The sequence below is a fragment of the Ambystoma mexicanum genome, chromosome 4q (assembly GCF_040938575.1).
Source record: "Ambystoma mexicanum isolate Mex_15411 chromosome 4q, UKY_AmexF1_1, whole genome shotgun sequence".
Lineage (NCBI taxonomy): Eukaryota > Metazoa > Chordata > Amphibia > Caudata > Ambystomatidae > Ambystoma > Ambystoma mexicanum.
This window is the reverse complement of record NC_090928.1, coordinates 278,681,201-278,703,239: the sequence shown is the minus strand read 5'-3', so window position 1 is coordinate 278,703,239 and position 22,039 is coordinate 278,681,201.

The following is a 22,039-nucleotide window of genomic DNA, read 5'->3' as shown; positions in this document are numbered from 1 at the left end:
CAGATTTTTAACATGCATACATTTAGAGTTATATCCACTTTTCCGCTGACACCCCCCTGAACATGCCACCGGGTCGAAAAACCTCTTAAAATGTGGGCAGAAAAATCACAAGAATTATGGTGTCCTTTATAAAATTTTCACATGTCCGCTCTATGAGTTATTCATCTTTTTAAAGTTATGTTCTGGCTCCAAAGGGGTGTGGTTTACCCTCAGCACAAGGTTGAATTTCTGGTTAATCCAGTTCTGCCAAGCCAGCTTGCTCTCACAGGCAGTGCCCCTCCCAGCTCCTGCCAAGAGGAAGCTACCTTTTACGACTGCGTAATAAAAACCTTTGCCTGAGTGAAGAGGGCTTTGTTCACTCTCCTACAGAGCACAGATAATTCAATTATCAGATAGATGGCATATCCTTAGTGTGGGCAGCAAAAGGAAGGTTGGCCTGGGAACACAGCTGTGACTCAAGTTTCCCTTCTGATGGGGGTAGTTGCCAGGCAGAATTCAGTTCCTTAAGCCAGGTTTCAGATAAAATGTCACTTTTTGTTCCCCAGTTCCTGCATTCAAATAAAACTAAACAGTTTCACATATGCAGCTAGAAGGCTGATTCTAAGTTTAAAACTATGACATTTAAACAATTGCAACCTATGTGATACTCAAAAGTAGGTCACTCAGTCAATTTAAACATTTTCGATTTTAGTGTCTTTAAATCCAGTGCAACTTAAACTGCTGACTCCATAGCAGTTTTGTTATAAGCATTGTTTTGGGCTCTTCATTTCCCAGATTTTGTAGGCACACAACACTCCATTCTGCCAAATGTCTGCTGGTGTTCAGTAAATATTTTGCACATATTGCAATGTTTGAAATAGGCACTTTGGCTTGCCTTCAGAGAAACACAGGGTGGTTTTAAACTGCCGGCATTTGGATAGTGGTGAGCACTGGTACTGCACCCATTTTTGGGATTTAAGAAAATGAATTCCCAACAGTTATGGGTTTGCTTTTGGCAATCAGCATTGCCATTCCCAATGGTTTCAGACTACTGTGTGGGTAGTCCAATGGTGGTTTTAGGCAGTGTCCTTCTGTGCCCATAACATCGGCAAAAATGAGTGGCAGCCTATTCTTCATGCATTTCCCTGTGCATTTTCTGGGAAGCTCTGGCCATCATGATGTTTTCCATGTCAGTACTGCACAGTTTTGAGGTACGGCTCGGATGCATGGGTAAATACATCCCACAATTTCTGTCACCCTTTTTATAGATGGTAATTACATTTGAAGCTTTCCATGAGGGTGGGGTACTTTTAGTAGATAATATGTCCTTGAATAATAGGTGACGCATTGATGCCCATAATTCAGGAGCACCTTTAAATACCAAGTAATTGAGCCCATTTGGGCCTGGTGCTCTAGAGTTACATGACTTTTTAATCAGGTCTAGAATTTAACTGCTATTCAGGTTGGCTTTGCAAGGTCCAACTTGCTCTATTTGTTGCATATTATAAAGTGCATTAACATGTTCTTCCCTTATTTCCTCACTTATGTAGCTACATTGTGTTTCCCTCTGCTTTTGTTCAGAGTTATGAACTAAAGAACAATTATGTATGGTGTTTCTCTTCAGTATTGTTAATAAAATATGTTCCCTATCTCTTTGTAATACCAGGTGTCTGTGGCTTTTTAACCAATTTTTATATGCTTGGCACAACTTCTGATTTTTTCCCATTCTTTCAGAGTCAGATATTAATAATCTTGTTAATGATCTAAACTCTCTTCGTAGTTCTCATTTTTTATTTGATTTTGATGATCAAAAACATGTGAATGCATGCTATTCTTAACCTTATTTACCAACAATCCTTCCATTTTATTTTGAATAAAGAGTGGAAAACTCTCCACCTTAACTTAATTAACTTTTTTCTTTTAATGTTGTGTTATCATGATAACCATATGTTCAATTGTTACAAGTGATTACATGTGTTGGTCTCCAGAACATTTTATTGTTTTTTAAATTCAATGACAGACCTTCTGCAGATGTATGATCATTTATTATAAAGTCACAATTTATTTTGGCAATAAGCATGTTGTGGTCACTTATTTTTGTTTCTGTGATATAAAATGTTTCACATTTTTTGAATAGGGAACATATTATCAATTATGGGGTTAAAACTGCCTTTATGCCACATATATTTATATGGAACATCCCCCATCACATTACCGTTAATTATGATAAGCCCACATTTTTCATACAGGCATTCCATCTTAATCCATATAATAATTTTCGATTTGTATATGAGTGGTTCACAGAGAGGGGAATCTCTTTCTCACTAGGTAGCATCAGACAGGAGGCATAAAAATCTCCCGCTATTAAATTATCCCAGTTCAGTCAATTGCATTTCTATATTTCTAAAAGAATTTCCAACTCATGCAGCTCTACATTTATCTAAAGTTTCTGCAATTTAAAGGTCCACATTTTCTTTATAGCTATTATCATCCCCCATGATGATCTACCACCATTGCGGCAATGTAGCCATTTATTGAACCAGGTGGAAGCCATCCCAGGTAATTATTGAATTAGAACACACTTCCAGGAGGAATATTATTGAATAAGTGCTTAATTCTGCACATAATTTCTCATTTTGCATCAATTTAGAGTTGCCCATTAGATTGGAAGATAAAAAAGCAATTGAATCCTTCTCACTATAGACAATAGTAATTGGTTTCATTTTGTTAAAATTCCTGGGAGCCATGACCAGTAAAAGTCCATTTGTGTGCGAGTATATTCAGTCTCTGTCAGTTGAAACCTGTGTTCCAATTTCCCTTACCCGAAGCAAAAGATCTTGAAGCTCATTCCATATTTAAGATTAGTATTGGGCTTCACCAAATTCTTTTCCATTGACACTCCTGTAATTTCTCTCGGGTTGGTACATGGCACAAGATCGTACTCCATTTGTCTGAGATGTTATGATTCTTTAATTATTAAATCATATACTGCTTTAGACATTATTTTAATTGCAACTACACCAGTTTGCAACACGTCAAAGAAATCAACTTGAGTCTTAAGCATGGGCTCCCACTAAATAACGCTAGGATATTTGAAAAATGTAAGACAATTGTTTTTTTTCGCTCAATAACATTTTGAGCATTAAGTTTGTTTTGTTTGTTTGTTTGTTTTATTTATATCGCGCACCTGACCCAGAGGTAATTGGGCGCTAGAGGATAGTAATGGTTACATGGCATAGTAGAGACAGTTGTGTACATGAATACAGTTTAAGCATTCAGGGAAAAATTACAATGGTACATATATACATATTAAACATTATACATATTATACATAGGTCACAGCAGTAGTATAGGATGGATGACACATACTAGTTGTGCAGACCACCTAGCGGTCAATGGTATCAAGAGCTGTTATTTTATGTTTTGTTGAGTATCTATGTGATGACATGACATGGCTTCTGAATTTGTTGAAGTTTTGAATAGTCTGAATATTCTGGGGGAGAGTGTTCCAAAGCTGGGCGGCTAATACCGGGAAGCTAGAGCCTCCAGCTCTTTTTAGATTGTATCTGGGCACCGCCAGACATGGTATGTTGGATGATCTAGTGAATCTGTTGGATACCTTCCATGTGAACTTATCTGTGAGATAGGGGGGGGCTTGGTAGTTAAGCGCTTTGTGAGTGAGGCAGATAGTTTTTAGGTCAATTTTGTCACATATAGAGAGACACCTGTAGTGCTTTCTAGTTTCTGATATGTGCTCTCTTTTGGGAATATTCAACGCTGCTCTGAGCGCATTGTTTTGCATGATCACAAGGAGTTTATTTAAGATGGTTTTGTTCGCTCCTAGATAAAGGCTGTTGCAATAATCCAATTTAGATTGTATGAGCGCTCTCGCCAGAGTAAGGCAGCTGGTGGGGGATAGTGCAGGTCTACAGGCTGTGATCAACTTGCCTGTGTAGGCTGTGGTCGATGAGGTCATGTTAATCTGCTTAATCAGGTTAGACTGGGCATCGAGGTAGAAACCTACATTTTTTATATGTTTGGCAATGGGTATACTGCTCCCATCGATGAGGATATTTGTGTAATGAGGACCTAGTTTGAGAAGGTTATTAGATTATCCGACTAGTAGTAATTCTGTCTTATCATTATTCAGGCACAGGCCATGTGTGGCCATCCATGCCTAAATGATGATGTAGACTTCGTTATCCGCGCAAAATCTATATTATAGGTTCCTGAAAGGGGTAGGAGTATCTGGGTGTCATCCGCATAATTTGTGTAGGTGATACCCAGATGGTCCAGTTTGTCAAATAGTGGCTTTGTAAAAATGTTGTACAAAGTGGGCGAGACGCAGGATCCTTGAGGGACTCCGCAGGTGATGGGGACGGGGTCAGCAGCTGCTGAAGGTGAGAACAGGTGCATAGTTCTGTTAGCGAGGAAGGATTGGATCCAGGCAACTGCAGAACTGGAGAAGTGGGCCGCTGAGGATAGGTGATTGCAGAGTATGCAGTGATCCACCAGATCAAAAGCTGCAGAGAGGTCGAGTAGAAGTAGGATGGCCATCTTTCCTTTGTCTTTTAATTCATCGATCTGGCTTTTGAGGTCGACAAGTGCGGTGTCTGTTCCATGCTGGGGTCTGAAGCCAGATTGACGGGTACCGTGTAATTTGTGAGCTTCAAGATAATCTTGTATTTGCAAGTAGGCTATTCTGTCCAAAATGTTCAGTAGAAAGGGGACTGACGTAATCAGTCTGTAGTTAGTGGGTATAGCCGGGTCAAGGGTCTGTTTTTTTAATAGTGGTAGAACCCAAGACTGTTTGAGGTTGCTAGGGACGGAGTTGTTAGAGAAGGAGGAGTTTACAAGTTTAGTAATGAATGGGGCAAGGTCTCTAGCTGCATCTTTTATAATCTGGGCTGGGCAGCTATCACCCTTACAGTTAGATGGTTTAAGAGATGCAATGATTTTGTGGACTTCAGGAATGGTGACTTTTTTGATGTGAAACCTGAGTTAATGTGAGGGGTAGGGGTAGGTACTGGTGTAATGACTGTTAGTTGGGATCTTTTGTCAGCTAATTTGGTCTGCAGTCCTTTAATTTTATTGGAAAGGGCATTGTGAATGCTGGTGCACCAGGCTTTATCCTTAGTGCATGTATCTTGCGGTGGGTTGGGGTTCTCTAGTTCTCTTAGAATGTTGAATAATTCTTTAGTACTGGAACTGGCTTGTGCTATTCTGTCATTATATGTTTCTTTTTTAGCCTGGATTATCTTATTTTTGTAGGTGGCAGTGATAATGGCAAGGTTAGTTTTGTGTTCGGGTGTAGGGGATGATTTCCAGCGTGATTCCCATTTTCTTTTTTCAGTACAGAGTGTTTTTAGCTCTGGAGTGAACCCCAAGTTAAGATGGGCTTTGGGTTTGCTTTTCCGTAGATTTAGCAGGGCAATAGCATCAATGGCTTTAGTCATGGTCTCATTGTAGAAGTTAATTAGAGTGTTAGGATCATTGGTGTCCGGTAGGACATTGAGTAGGGGGGCTACCAAAGGAACTAGAGCATCTGCAGTGATGTTACGTTTATTCCTTGTGAGGAAAGGGGGAGCAATAATGGGCATTTTGTTTTCCAAGTTGTTGATATACAATTCAAAGGTGATAAGGTGATGGTCTGACCATATTATTGGGGTCGGATCTAGTAAGGTGATGGTACAATTGAGAACCGCAACCCAGTCAAGTATCCTTCCTTTTTCATGGGTGGGTTTGGTGCTAATTTGAGTATAGCCTTGTTCTAGTAGTGCAGAGGTTAGAGAGATGGCGTGTGGGTCGCTAGTGTCCTTATAACCGAGGTTGAAATCTCTTAAGATTATGGATATATATTCTATATCGTATTTATACAAGAAATGTTAGAGATGATTGATTTCCGCTGTCCCTCAAATCCAACCACTGCTTTATCATATCTATTAATTATAGCATTTCCTCTTCAGTTATGAATTTATACCACAAATCAAGCTTGCTCATTTGAGTGGGAATTGTGCATCTGACATTATCAACAGAGCAATGTTCTCTCTCAGCTGGTTACATATTCAGTCTCACCAATCACTATGATTTCATCCTGATGCATATCTGTAGATGTATCTACTTTTCCATTAAATGTAATTTCAGTCATTTGAGCAATATCCATAGGGGTTATTTGTATGTTATCTTATGCCCCCCAATGGGGGCTATTGATGACTTACTTGATGGCATTTTGATCGCCTCAAAGGAGAACGAATCTCAGTCGGGGTTCTGCTAGCCTCTACAGCTGCTTCTTCTGTGAGATGCAAAGATCTTAAAAATGTTCTTGAATGTTTTGTATTTGCTCTTTTCAGTTATTTATTGTTGGATTTCTTCTGAGGCTGTTCTTTCCCACTGTTCTGTTTTAGCTGTGATCCATTATGTAGACTAGATCTTTCTTTTTCCACATGTTCAATAACGGGCTCCCTACTCTCATATTTTTCGACTGCTATCACTTTCTTTTACTGCAGATCATGTTTTAATATCTGGACCTGTTTCTGCTATATTCTCTACTGTTCCAAATCCTCCATCAACTTTCATTTGTCTACTTAAGAACCCTTCTTTTCATCTAGTTCAGTGGTCTTCAAACATTTTTGGCCGGGGCCCCCTTGAGCAAAATTTGGGCAGGTCGGGACCCCCCAGAAATGCCAAATGGATGCGCCCCGTCACCTGCACCCATCGCAGTCTCTGGGCTCCCTCATCCCACTCCTACCCAGTCCCTGGTCTCTCCCCACCCCATCACACATTCTGGGCTCTCCCCACTCTGCTCCCACCACTATCCCATGGTTCCCGCCCATTGTGCTCCCACCATAGTCCCTGGGTTCCACCCATCCCGTTCCCAACACAGTCTGAGGGCCAGTGGCGGCTGGTGATTTTTTTAAGTGGAGGGGCATAACTATTTCCCCCAAAAATGCCATAGCTACCGAGCATAGTGAGGGAGCCCAAACCAATAAAGGGTGGTTCGGGGGGGGTTTCCCCCTGTGAATTTTTGTTAAATAATGGGTTGAAATGTTGCATTGTAACGCATACTTTTAACAAAACAAATGGGTACATAGCCAAACAGTTTGCAATTGGTGCTGGGGGGCTCAGGGGGCAGGCATGACATTTTTTACTGGACATCTATAATAGATGTCCAGTAAAAAGATACTATCCCTGTCTCCTGGGCCCCACTGGGCCTAACACAATCAACATGATTATGTGTGTATGCAAGGCGCTGCACATTCATACAGCAATCACTCTATCATTCACACGAGCATCCATCACCATACACTCACTCATAACATAAGCATACACGCATCCATACACATGTTTAAATAAAAACAATGAACATAAACGTACCTTCTGCATTGGCCTGCGTGTGGGTGCTGAAACGCCCTGCTCCAGGCTGCTCTCTCTGTATGTGCGAGGAGGCGCAGGAGCTCCCCCTCGGACATACAGACATGCAGTGCCCCAGCCAGCATTTCCAATGAGCTATACAATGCTGGCGAAGCAAAACACTCCAGCACTTGCATGGCTCAGTGAGCATGTGCGGCTGGGGAACTAAACTGAACTGTCAAAGGGAAACAGTGTTTCCCCTTGACAGTTCAGCCAGGCCAGGAGCACTCCATCAACTGGAAATAGCAGCTGAGGGAGTGCTCACTGTTTCACTGGGCTGGCTCCTTAGCTCCTCCATAATGGGTGAGGGGCCACTGGGTGGGCATCCCCTCGCCATTATGGATGAGCCGCCAGGCTCGGACTGGCCTATAGGGCAATGCCTGTACCAGAAATGTAAAATGCTAGTGTGGGCCAGTCAAAATGGGCCACCATTTTGGCCAATTTGGACCAGGTTTATGAGTTACTTAACTATGCAGTTAGTAATTTTGACCATTGCTGAATATATCACAATTTACTTAAATTTGAACTCAAAGCACCCCCTTGGGTACTATTGAAACAGTGGGCCTCATTACAACCCTGGCGGTAGCTGGCCTGGTAAAACCGGCACAGCTGCCGCCGGAGTTGTATCCGGGTCCGCGACCCGCGAATGGGCAATTACCGGGTCATGCCGAGTTAGGCAGACCTGATAATTGCCCTTTGGCGGGTGCCGGTACCGGTAGATCCCCATTCCCATCTGAGCCCCATAGGGCTCAATGAGAATGGGGAGCTTGGATGCACCGGCACCGTTAATAACGGTGCCGGTGCATCCGATGAGCTGTGCTCACCGGTACTGCATGACCTGCCAAGTCAGACCTGGTTAGACCTGGCGGGCTATCAGGCACCCGCGAGCACAACCTGTACTTTGGCAGTACGGTAGCAACGGTGCCAGCACCGTTGTTACCGTACCGCCATAGTTGTAATGAGGCCCAGTCTGTGACTAAAGGAATGAATGTCCATATACAACTGCGGGCCACTTTTTCATTGTTGCCTGAGACAGTTTCATGCTTCAGCCCAACCATGTTAGCCACCTCTGCCCATTTCTTCCAATTCGAAAAAAAAAAAAAAAAGTTTTCTTTTTTAATTTATATTTCTTGCTGAGCTCTCAGGGCCCCCCAGGGATGCACTCGCGGACCCCAGCGGGGTCGCGACCCACAGTTTGAATACCACTGATCTAGTTATCTTAAACAACCATGTAAATTCATTTAATTTCACATAACATCAACGTGTGCAATTTCACCTCATGCTGGATGTTATCATAAAGATTGACAAAAGTTAACTTGGTTAAGTGCATAGATAGTTGGAGCAGTCAGTTTCATTTGTTTGTCTAGGTCTCTTAATGTATGCGGTGGATGTGGCATGTCAATGGAAACATGTGACATGTCTGAGTTATTGATTCCTTTGTCAGTAGCTAGGTCAATACTGAGAGAGGTCCAGAATGTGATCTCAACTGAATTTTATTTATGTATTTATGTATCAATATAGCGCCGAAGCCTGCAGGCATCAGGCTGCACAAAAAGTCAAAATACAGAACACGAAGCACGAGACACAGCTAGGGGGCATAGGCTGCTAGAGTTTAGACTGCTAGAATTTATGTGAACATGAGAGTGTGATAAATCCTACGGATCCCTCATTAAAACTCTGCCTAAAGTCTCCTCCCAAATGGCCAGGGAAAGGCAGAAATGTCCTGACCTTGGGGGTGGTGCACTGCGAGTGGATCACCTGGGAGGAGACAAGGCCCAGGGTGGTGAAGGGATCCAGTGGGATGAGACACAGTTGTAACAATGTGGTATTGTTCATCAACACACCTCAGCCAGCAGGTAAGGTCCTATGGGTTTATTAGTTAAGTAGTACAGCAGAAACACCGGCACGTCCTTGCTAGCCAGCTCTCCATCTCCAACTGTCCTCCACGGAACATTCATTCAGATAACAACACTCCATCCACAGTGACCTCACAGCATTCCACCCTGACATCACCACACAAGGGGAAGTGGAGGGAATGGAGGGAAGAAACACATTATAACACCTCTCCCTCGCTTCATTTCCAATAACATGAAACCTTCAACCATTAGTACACTCTTAGTGCATTCCAACACACTCAGTACCATCCTACACTATACCGCTACAAACACGTGTGGCCACAGCAACACCCAGGCCCAAATGGACACGAGACCCAATGTGAAAACATAAAAATTGATATGAGGCTGGGAAGCCCAAAAGAAACACACCAACACAGGTTACAAAGGACATACAAGTGCTTTATTTAAAAGCTACAACAGTTACCAAAGTCAATTGACAAACGGATAGCTATTCGGCTCTCAGAGTAACGTAACGAACTTCAACGAGGGTTTGATGCATTAGTAGAGAGACCGTACATTGGAATACTTGGGCTTTTATATCCTTTATCCAGCCCTTGGCCAACCCCCTCGCGGGTTAACCATTCTTGGGATCAGGCCTAGGGTTCCTTGCCAGGTCAATCCTATAATGTATGCATTTTGATCAGTTCCGCTGATACAGTTGTTCATTTAGACATAGGTCAGTGGTAGGACAAGGTCTCAGTTCGCGACCCCGACAAGTGGCCTGCAGGCATATTAATTATTTGTGTGTGCGGAGGTCACAACGGCCAGAATCTCACTCAGAATGTCATTCAGCCTCCATTTTGATGTTCAGGGCAACTTCCACATTACAAGAGAACCTAAAATGGCGGCTAAATCCAAGATGGCGACTTACATAACTTTTTCGTTAAGGTCAAGACCTTGCCGCAGAGTCTATTTACATGATATTTTAGACAACTTGGCATAGGCCAATACACATTCGAATACTGCGATAGGAGGCATAATATCATTTCAATTCCAACAGACCCTCCTTTTGGCCTATGCCAAGTGCTAATATCATTTCTAATACTTTTGCAAATAACTCCATGTACTGTCATCCATACATCCCAAATCATTGTCTGTAATATCTATAGCCATTAGGTCGTTCATCAGAACCTCTTGTAACACAAACTCTTTGGATGCTGTATCTGGGGCATATATTCTATGCCCTATTGTGCTCACTGCTTGGGCACAACATCCCCCTACCATTCCACATATACTCGGAAGACATTGAAAACAGCAACAAAGGAATATCAGGATCCCCAAAATAACCAGAATAACAGAAAGCACCTTCCAACCCCAAGATCGTAAAGAATCCCAGAACCAGGTGCTAAGATTCCAATCTCCTTCAGGGATATGTACTTCAGAACTAAGGATATGCAAGTTCTGTATTGCTTTAAAAATTGTCGGCGAGGAATCTGGTACGAAAACACAGCAAGCGGACCCCACCAATTTGCATACTCCACCTCGTTCTGCCAAAATGACATCTAATGCTATCCGATTTTGGAGTGCTACCAATCTTATTGCTTTTTGTTCTAGTGTCATATTGTAGAGTATGTCCATGGTCCGGTTGATCGTTCTCTCCAGTACCCTTGCTAATCCCCTAATGTTCTCAGAGTTTGTTATTTGGCCCCAAAAGGGCACAACTGATTTTGCTATATCTCCCAATACTTGCCCAGGGGTATCTCCGTTCTTGTCCCGCCATGGGCGAGCCTTAGAAACCTCCAATGTACTAGCTACAAATACCCCGGGTAACAGGATTCCTAAATAACAGGTTCCCTGCCAATCCTTGGGCAACCAGGGAAATGCTAAACTACCACAAACAAAATAAACAGGCCCCCCTACATACAGGGGCCTGTTTTCTCCAGTCAAATTTACAATGTTCATACAACCTTCAAAATCTCCCATTGGCCGAGTGCCATTTCTTTGTACACAAAATGGGACCGAGTCAGGGCTATGATTTATAGAGTAAGAAGGAGGCACGTCGTCCTTATTGCCTATCAGAGCCATTTTAAAGGAAATTAAAGTTTGAAAAGGAAGAGACAGTTTATCAGACGGCCTAATAGAAGCGACATTAGATTTACTTCTATTTGCAAAAAGCGAGCATCCCAGGGGAGTTAATTCACGTTTCTCGAAATCATTCAAATGAGTTCCATCAAAGTTCCCTGAGATGCTATCATTCCAACGGCCAAAGAATAGTGCTCTAAGAGAGGCATAGCAAGCAGTCGTTAAAGGTAAAGGGTGAATATACCATCCTAGCCCCTTGTTCCCATGTTGCGGTAAATGAGTGGAAATCCAACAATTACTCTTATTAAAAATGGCATGCGTTGCATTCATTACTATCATTAGAGTGTTATTATGATACTTTTGTCTATGTTGGGAGTCTCTAGGGGACAGAGTGTGAAGGTGTACAGAGGGAGTCAAAGCAGTTGGTACAATCTCGGTCGGTAGTAAAGGTTTTAGAGGATAGATTTCTTCAAAGTACCAGAGTCCTACAGCAGTAATTGCAAAAATAACAATTATCATTATCAAAACACAGCAGTACGTTTTCGGGGCCCCGGCACATTGTTCATTGTCCAAGTTGGTCACCCTCTTATTCACAAGTCCAGTGCGGGGAGCAGCAGTGGAGGTGGCAGGCATTGTAGTTCCTAAATCGACGACCCCAATGCTCGTTGCTGGCGACACTACGGTCGCGCGATTTCTTAGTCCTTCCCAACCCTAGCCAGCAGAATCCCTTTTTTTTTCTTTTGTTCAACAGAAACTTTCTTATACAAAAGAAAACTTTCGATCACTTCTCTTTTCCAAATGCACGGAAAAACCCGTGCCGTAGTTCTATTTTCTTTGTCGAAGGTTGTACCTGGTGGTACCCAAAACTGTTTGATCCGAAAATAAGGTGTTGTCACTTCCTGAGGGAAGCGACGTATCAGAGGCGACGGAAGTCGCAGAACTTGAAACAGTGTTTTCCGGAAGTGATTTTTCAAAAGAGTGCGGAGATGAAATGGACTGTTCCCCAAGCTCCATGGGCTCAGAGAAATTCTCCGACGCACTCACAGCGCTGTTTGCTACTCCAAGATCAGAGACTGTAGCATCAGCGAGGGGTTCTGCTTCTTCTGTAACGTGTGGCGTCGGGTGAGGAAGTTTCTTGACATGCGTCGCGTGGATCGAGTGTTTCTTCCCAGCCACCCGCACTGCTGTCCGAGTGACCAACAGCACCTGGTAGGGTCCCTTCCAACGAGGAGCGAGACAGGAAGACCTTTCGTAGGCCTTCACTAGGACCCAACTTCCAGGCTGTTTATCGTGTCCTGGGCCCGTGAACCGTACAGGTAAAGCAGAATATACCTGGTGATAAATGAAACACAGGTTTTTACTTAACTGGTTACAGTAATCTACAAGCAATACTTTTTCCACCTCTCTCAGGGCTTTAGGTTTTGGGAGACCCCAAATGTTAGCAGGTCTCCCCATCACTACCTCAAATGGAGAGAGCCCAGTCTTGGTTTGAGGTGTGGTACGCATAGCCAATAATACAATAGGCAAGGCACATGTTTTTGCAAGCTTATTCTTTAAGATACCATTATGTCTTTCCACCAACCCAGCACTTTGAGGATGTCTAGCTGAGTGAAATCATTTCTCAATATGTAATGCTGTGCATATCTGGAAAATTACTGCTGCAACAAAATGAGGACCGTTGTCCGACCAAATTACCCTTGGGAGCCCAAATCGAGGAAAGAATGCTTTTACCATAATCTTTGCAGTGGTCATGGCGGTAGCATCTTTAACGGGGAAAGCCTCGACCCATTTACTAAAGGCACAAATAATTACAAGAACATATTTCAGATTGTTACGCCGTTCCATCTCAATAAAATCAAAGTGAATGACCTCCAAGGGAACATAAGGGGGCCCAAAGCTTCCCCTTGGAGTTACTGTCCCCTTACCCACATTGTGCTGTAAGCAGATCATGCAATTCCGGACATGATGTTTTGCAGTCTCCAGAATCTTGTTATTCACCCAAACTTGTTCTAACATTTTCGTGATCTGTCAAGCACACACATGTGTAGGACCGTGTGCCATCGTAACCATTGCCAGTACATATGAATCAGGGAGCAACCATTTTCCTTTAGATGTATCCACCCAACACCCATCATCATCTATTTTCCCCATTCCTTCGGCCCACCTTTTAGATTCTTCTACTGTAGCATCAGTTTGAATATCTCGCACAGACCCAATACCTTCATCCATTATATAAGCATCTTTCATTTCCCTCAAAGCATACATGTCTGTGCTAAGGTCTGTGGCCATTTGTCTGGCTATCAGGTCCACAAAAGCATTCCCTTTTCCCACATCATCTATGACCTTACGATGTGCTGCACATTTCATGATCGATACCTGCCTAGGGAGCGAGAGTGCCGAGAGCAATTGCACTATCAAGGGGCCATGCTGAATCTTGGTCCCATGTGAGGTCAGGAACCCTCTTTCCGACCAGAGCCTCCCAAAGTTGTGAGCCACCCCAAAGGCGTACTGGCTATCAGTATATATATTTTCTATACGCCCTTCGGAGAGTTCACAAGCTCGGGTCAATGCTATAATCTCTGCGGCCAGCACGGAGTTATGCAAAATTCTCTTAGTTTCAACAACTTTACTCAATGTAGTAACTGCGTAAGCAGCTGTAGATGTACCATCTGAAAGTTTGAAGCGGGAGCCATCACAAAACAGCTCCCCTTCTGCATTGTCCAAAGGAGTATCTTTAAGATCTATCCTTCCCTTCGTTTCTTGTTCAGTGGTATGCAGACAGTCATGTAATTCTTCGTCACCGCAAACAGTATTTTGCGGGAAAGGTAAGAGTTCAGCCGGATTAAGAACACAACACCTCTTAATTTGAATGTGCGGGACAAACAGAATTAATTCATACCTTGTTAACCGTGCAGAGGTGAGGTGTTGCGTTTGGGGTTTGTTCAATAGGATGTCTACAGAGTGAGGTACCATCAAAATCAAATCATGGCCTAGGACCATTCCTTCACTCTGTTTTAAAGACGCAGCAGCAGCAGCGACAGCTCGCAAACATCTTGGCAAAGCGCATGCGACAGGATCAAGGGCGGAGGAGTAGTAGCCGCACGGCCTATTCTTCCCTCCGTGTTCCTGTGTTAACACAGCCAAAGCACATCCATCACATTCATGCACAAACAACACAAAGGCTTTGTCATATTTTGGAGTACCCAGAACCGGTGCAGAGCATAACGCGGTTTTGAGAAGCTCAAATGATCGTTGATGTTCCGATTTCCATGGCAGTGGCAGAGAAATGCCCTTCTTCGTCAAAGCCAACATCGGTTTTATCACAAGCGAAAAGTTCGTGATCCACAACCTACAGTAAGAAGCCATACCTATTAAGGCTCTGACTTCCTTCTGTGTATTTGGAACAGACATGCCAGAAATGTGTTTTATTCTTTCAGGTGTCAATCTTCTCCCCTCCTTTGACAGGAGGTAGCCTAAATAGGCGACCTCCTGACAACAATATTGAAATTTTTTGAGCAAAGCTTTATGACCATTTTTTGCTAGATGAACAAGCAACAATATAGTGCCTTCCTTACAAGCACTTTCAGAGTCTGCAGCCAAAAGCAAATCATCAACATATTGAAGCAGTGTACAAGTAGGTGGCAACTCAAGGGTGTCGAGCTGCACTTTCAAAGCTCTACAATAAATGCTTGGACTTTCAGTATACCCTTGAGGTGCCCTAGTGAATGTAAATGAGCGTCCCCCCAAGGTAAACGCAAACAAATATCTACTTTCCCTATGTATAGGAATGCTAAAGAAAGCATTTTTTAAATCCACAACGCTAAAGTGCGTAGCCATAGCAGGGATCATTGTCAATATCGTTGTTACATCAGGCACGATTGGAACTTGTGGGGCGACAACTCTGTTAATAGCACGAAGACCAATTATTAACCGGTATGGGATTGCATTGTCACCTTTCTTATATACAGGCAAGATCGGACTGTTACACAAACTACCTGTAATCTCCTCAATCACACCACGATGTTCAAAATCGGAGACAATGCATTTTAAAGCACGCTCGCCCTCAACTTATATTTTATACTGCGGAATGCGTGGTAGTTTAACTCCGTTTTTCAAAACTATTTTAACAGGCTCAATCTGTAGTACCCCGACATCATTGTCGTCAAACGCCCATAAACATTCCGGGACAATGCTAAACTCAAGGGGTAAAGGTTGAATCAAAAACTGAGAATTAGGAAGTTGCTGTGGTGAAACCGTCAGCCGTACTCCATCAGGGGAACAATGAATTAATGCATTCAATTTCTTTAACAAATTCAACCCAGGCAAATTCTCTCCACAGTTTGAAGTCAGAAGAAAAGGGCAATGGTCCGTAAAGGGACCCAAAGAAACAGACACTGGTGAAGAAACCGGACAGACAATTGGTATACCAGAAAACCATACGGAAACATTTGTTTGCCCTGACAGTGAAATGTTTGGAACCCGAGAATGATCAATGGAGCACTTCTGTGCTCCATTGTCTATCAAAAACTGGTGTTTCCTATTCCCTACTAATAATTCAACGTAGGGGCCTTTCTGATTAACGGGAATAGGTGAAGGTTCCAAACCCTGCTTCGGGCAGTCCTAATGAAATAGAGTATCGTCGGAAGGAAGCTCTTCAGAAAGGTAGGCAGCAGAAGGGTGATCAAATATGTTTCTCGAGTCCACACTCGAGGTCTGATTTTCCCGTGAAAAAGGTTGCTGAGGATCTTGCAAAAACTGACCTCTATCAGGGCCCCCTGCTCCAGGGTGGCCCCTAGGTCGTCTACCCATACTACCAAACGCACTGTTTGACCTTTGTCGAAGGACGGGGCACTGTGCTCGCCAATGACCTTCCTGGCGGCAATAAGCACATTGATTAATATTCACAGAACCCAAAGGAGCATTTCCTTTTGGGACATAATGACCTCTGGTCTGTGTTGTGCCTCCTCTGGGGTTTCTAACAATTTGTTGTAATAATACTTTGGTTTTCAAATCTCCTTTCCTCTTTTCTATTTTTTCCTTCTCGTTATTAACCCGGTTCTCATAATACTGAGCCATGTGCAAAACCTCAGACTGAGATTTTGCCTGCCAAGCGCTCTCAGAGGACATAATCTGTGACTGGATGTCGGGCAACAATCCACGTACAAATTTGTCCACAAACAACCTTTTCCCAGACTCTGTACCCAAATCCTGCCCACTGAAGTCAGAAAATACCTGCTCGAATCTGTTAAAGAATTTGGTGGCGCCTTCAGTTTTCCCTTGAACACAGGCCGTAAGCTTGTCCCAAATAATTCTTTTCTCTGGAATTATAGTTTTTAATTTTGCGACAATTCTATCAGGTGAAGTAAGTATTACCTGTGGTGGTTTCTCACCTGCTGGTCTTTCCCCATCAATCCTAATCATATTCGCCCACGAATCTCCCAACCCTGGCACATCGTCTATTGTCCGAACCTGCTTCCATACATCTACGGGCAGGAGTACAGGGAATAGCAAGTCAATATCGCTTAAGGTGAACACAGAGGATTGCAAGACGGACTCTATCTCTTTGTAAAACCCCGTCGGGTTTTTCCTGATATCGGGAACTGATTGTCTAATAGTGCTCACTTCCTGTCGCGAAAACGGGACGTGAACGTATTGCGATACATAATGTGCAGGGATATAAACAGCCGGTGCACCAGTCCCAGCGTTGGCGGGAATCTCAACCTTTGAGACAAAGGTTGGAGGAACCTCTCTCATAGGCAACTGAGATATAGGTACCTCTGGCCGCTTACTAAGCAACAGAGCCAGGTCGAGCGCTAAGGCAGCCGAAGAAGTGTCGGGCGAAAAAGCCCTTTTACAAATCCCCAGCAATTCTATGGGGCAACTAACCTTCTTTCTTACACATTCTTCTTGCAGGTACTGTACCATTACCTGAATTACCTTTCTTTGCATTTCTACTGTATACTGACTATACGTGTCATACACTTCATCTGGCGGAATCGATGAATCCGAGATCCATCGAATCGCATCTTTGGTACAAATTCGTACTTCCTCAGGTGCTGATCTACGACACGGAAGGGACCGTTTCTGTACATACATACTATCGTCTTCATCATCCTCATCTCGTGACTTCTCAAAGTCCTTCCTATTCTCAAACAAGCTTTCAACATGACCATATACTTTCTGCTCTGTGTCCCTTGAAAGTGCCAAAGCATTTAGATCTCTCGCCCCTTGTGGAAGATCCGAATTTTGTAATCTACCCCACATCACACATAAATGAGTCCCCAAACCTTCGATAAAAACATTTTTCTCGGGAAAACTGTTCAAATTAGATAATGTGGAAAAAACATCAACTTGATCACCTTTCTCCATACAGTGCTTAGCCCATGAAAACAATTCCTGTTTCTTATCTGCAGAAACAGTATTACGAGTGACGATCTTTGATCCTGCACCTTGGTCAACTTCAGTCAATACGGGACCACTCGGAAGCGGAGGTGCAGGTAAATTTAATAAAGGTACAACTATCGGCGCAGGAGGAAGGGGCGGTGCGATAGGTGGAGGGACAACGACTAGAGGAATAGGAACAATAGGTTGTACAGGGGGAACAGGAATAACAGCAGGAACAACAGCAGGAATGGGCAGAGCGCCCGAGAATACGGATCATACGGAGGTGGCGCAGAGGCACCAGGCCTGCGTTCGTTTAACAATTTTTCAATAAATTCTTCAGAAACATGAAAATCTTTAGAGGGGTACATTTTCTGGATCCCAAGTGAAAAAGCCCTATCCATATTTTTAACTGATTCTGAATGTTTTTCTTTATCATATAACAACGCTTTTTCGGCATTTGTTTTATGACGGCGTGCATGTTTATCCCTACTTTTAAGCTGCTGTAACGCTTCTTTTTTCCAATTCTGTAAAACATCAAAGGCTCCAGGTCTAGCCTTCTTTTTTAGCAAGACTGATTCTAGGTATTCAATATGGGGGATCTCAAAACTGCCGTTGATTGGCCACTGAAATTCGGAGGCATGTCTGGTCTGTCTGTGCCAAATCTCATTAAATACTATACTATCAATGCCATACTTACAGTAGATAGTACATGCCGGCGACCCCTCCTGTGGTGCCGGGCGGCTAAATTCCAAGGATTGTCGATCGCTGCGGAACAGGGCCCTAAAGCAGCTAGACAATTTCCCAGGCATTTGACAAAAAATTGGTGTTACCTGGTCAATAATTGTGTCTGCAGATACAATACGCCAAATTCAAATTGTCAGGGTTAAATTAAGAGCCGGGTCACGACTGCACCTGACCAAACCTAAGGAGGACCGTATGGTTTATCAAAGAACTTACCTAACGAATTTTACCTTGTGTTTGGTGGTTTCGACAAATCTGCCTGCCTCAAAAATGGACCTTCGTCAAGATGCCGTGTCAGACCACACGACTATCGTCCAAGGATCGGATCGTGCAGCGCTGCCGAGGTATCGCGTCTTGTTCGGTCGGGCCCGCAGAATGACACCGTCCGATCCCGGTTCGATAGTCGACTCTCAGCGTAACGTAACGAACTTCAACGAGGGTTCGATGCATTAGTAGAGAGACCGTACATTGGAATACTTGGGCTTTTATATCCTTTATCCAGCCCTTAGCCAACCCCCTCGCGGGTTAACCATTCTTGGGATCAGGCCTAGGGTTCCTTGCCAGGTCAATCCTATAATGTATGCATTTTGATCAGTTCCACTGATACAGTTGTTCATTTACACATAGGTCAGTGGTAGGACAAGGTCTCAGTTCGCGACCCCGACAAGTGGCCTGCAGGCATATTAATTATTTGTGTGTGCGGAGGTCACAACGGCCAGAATCTCACTCAGAATGTCATTCAGCCTCCATTTTGATGTTCAGGGCGACTTCCACATTACAAGTGAACCTAAAATGGCGGCTAAATCCAAGATGGCGACTTACATAACTTTTTCGTTAAGGTCAAGACCTTGCCGCGGAGTTTATTTACATGATATTTTAGACAACTTGGCGTAGGCCAATACACATTCGAATACTGCGATAGGAAGCATAATATCATTTCAATTCCAACACCAACCCCAGGAAATAGTCCAAATGGAGCCCATTCACACACCAAGGCCACCAATTGAGCATAATCACTCTACACAACCCATAAAAGCACACTGAAACCTAGTTCTACACTAATAAACCCCAAACAACAATCAGTAGATGGAACCATAACCGTGCACAACGACACCATCACAATTGGAACTCAAATCCAGCCAACAACAACCTAACTACACTCCGTTCACTCACAAAATCTCACAAGGAGGAACCCAACAACATGAATTAAGGGCCAAAAAAACTAAGAACTCCACCTATTTCAAGCTGCCCCATTGAAACCTTGGGCCCGCCACACCCCAGCGTTCCCAAAAAGGTTACAATACCTAACAATCAAAATACTCCAGTTCACCTACATCCTTCCACCCTGGTCTGCACCCCAGGGCACCAGGGCTGCCACCACCGGGCACTATAACAACTTGAAAGAGCTACAACAAGCACAGCTAACAACATCAGTCCCAAAACTCTCTAAAAACAGAGAACACATTTCCTCTAACCTTAACCAAACCTGATAAGTACTCCATAACTCTAGCCCCTGTGAAATACGGTACCTACACTCACCAAAAGGATCCTATAGACCCCCTTAATACAGTACTCCCTAGGCACCACACCTTAACACTATGGGACCCCTAGTCCCTGCCATGCACAATACTCCTCTATGCACCACGGGACCTCTAGTCCCTGCCAAATATAATAATAATCTTCCACACACCACGAGACCCCTAGCCCCAGCTAAACACAACACCTGCACAACACAACACCCAGCCAAGAAAAACTGCCACAAACGGCACACTACCAACTGGCGGCACCCAACCACTTTGATGTGGGAACCCCAGCACCAACCAGGCTTCCACATTTGTTACCACCATTAGTTTCATAACGGCACACACCACCTTAATGAGGGACCCCCAGAACCAACTAGGCTACCACGGTGGTCACCCCCACCATTACCGACCTAGCGGGACACTAGAACTTTAATGTGGGACCACCAGCACCAACCAGGCTACCGGAGTGGTTACCCCATACACACGGTAATGAACAACACTCCTAACACGCGTGCACACACATTGAACAAGCGCACACGCACACTTAGAAACGCACCCTAAACACGCACACACGCTTGCACAACCACGCCACATCACAACAAGACACAACATAGAAACTAATAAATGCAATACTAAACAACTGACGTGTGTTCTGCTGAACGACATTTTCTTGGATGAAAACAAAATGCGTAAAGTGACACGAAATGTAGCTGAGAAAAAACAATGCCAATACAGGTCCCAGTCTAGATAAGTCGGCAAGTCCACCCAGAAGTCACAGATCTGTAACTGTTTCCCATTTCCCAAGGATAAAGATGTACGCATGCACGCAATGGTGGGAAAATCACTTCCAAAACCCAGCCCAGTCCAAAACCCATCGTGCAAGAAATTACGTTAACTACAATAGCACAACAATGCACATAATGACACTTTGCATTAAAAATTCACATTAACATTGCATTAAATGTTCACATTAATAATACAAACGTGCCACGACATAAACATCCACACACTCCCACACCGACCCGACACCAATAACTGAATTAATACAAGAGGCCACAACACGCTCATGAGACACCACTCATGCTGGCCTAACTATGGCACAGATCCGGAGAACATTAAAATGCCCACCCCGCAACAATCTGCCATGCGTTCTTCCTCCTGGGATCCATCAAAACTGTTCCTTTAATCACGGAACCCTGGCAACGTGCATCACCATGCTCGGGGAATGGAAACGTCGTCCACGCTGTCCCTTGAACCCTCTCCTGTAAGCGCTCCGGATGATAGTTCACAAAACGTCCAAACCTCAGGCATCCCATTTTCATGGTCCTCCTCAGGACAGTCCACAATCTCCTTAGTGACACAGGACCCGACTTGCCATGGATTCCAGCCCAACAATGTCCTCTTACGGCAACAGAAATGATGTGAACACGTTCACTGCGCTCACGACACGCAGCGCATTTAACTGTCACTATGCGTTCCAGCATTGCACTGAAACGCCTCTTGATTACTCACAGACGTCATCAGTTTACAAAAAACTCTGTGGAGTGCACATCCCAGGTGCCCTCCATATGGGAAATCATTACGGCGACCCAGAGGTCGGCAAACCTCCACAACAGCACTCTCCATGCAATGGGCTGACCTCCAACAACGCTGCAGCCGTGTCACCGATTTGGCACCTGGAATCCGTGCACCGATCTCGGCACGCCTCCTCACTTAACTGACTGGACAGCCTGGCCACCAGCCACACCTGGGCCACTCGGCAGCAGGCACACCGCAGGGCGAAGCTTTTGCCCGATGAGGGTTGCCGCCGCTGCGCTAGACCCCCGCCTACTCTGGGGAGCGCAGGCAGCGGGGCTAGATGAGGAACAGCAAACTTCCTCACGCAGATCACTGGACCAACTCTTCCTGGGAGGGACTCTCCCGGACCCCCCGCACAACAGGCAAGGTGCAGGCAGCAGGACGCTACTGCACTGCCATCGGACCAACACATCTCTCCACAGCAGTGTTAAGGACCCTTCTCCATCTAGGGCCCCGGCTCCAAACGTAAAGGAGCCTCCTTCCTCCAGCACCACCCGGCCTGCTGGG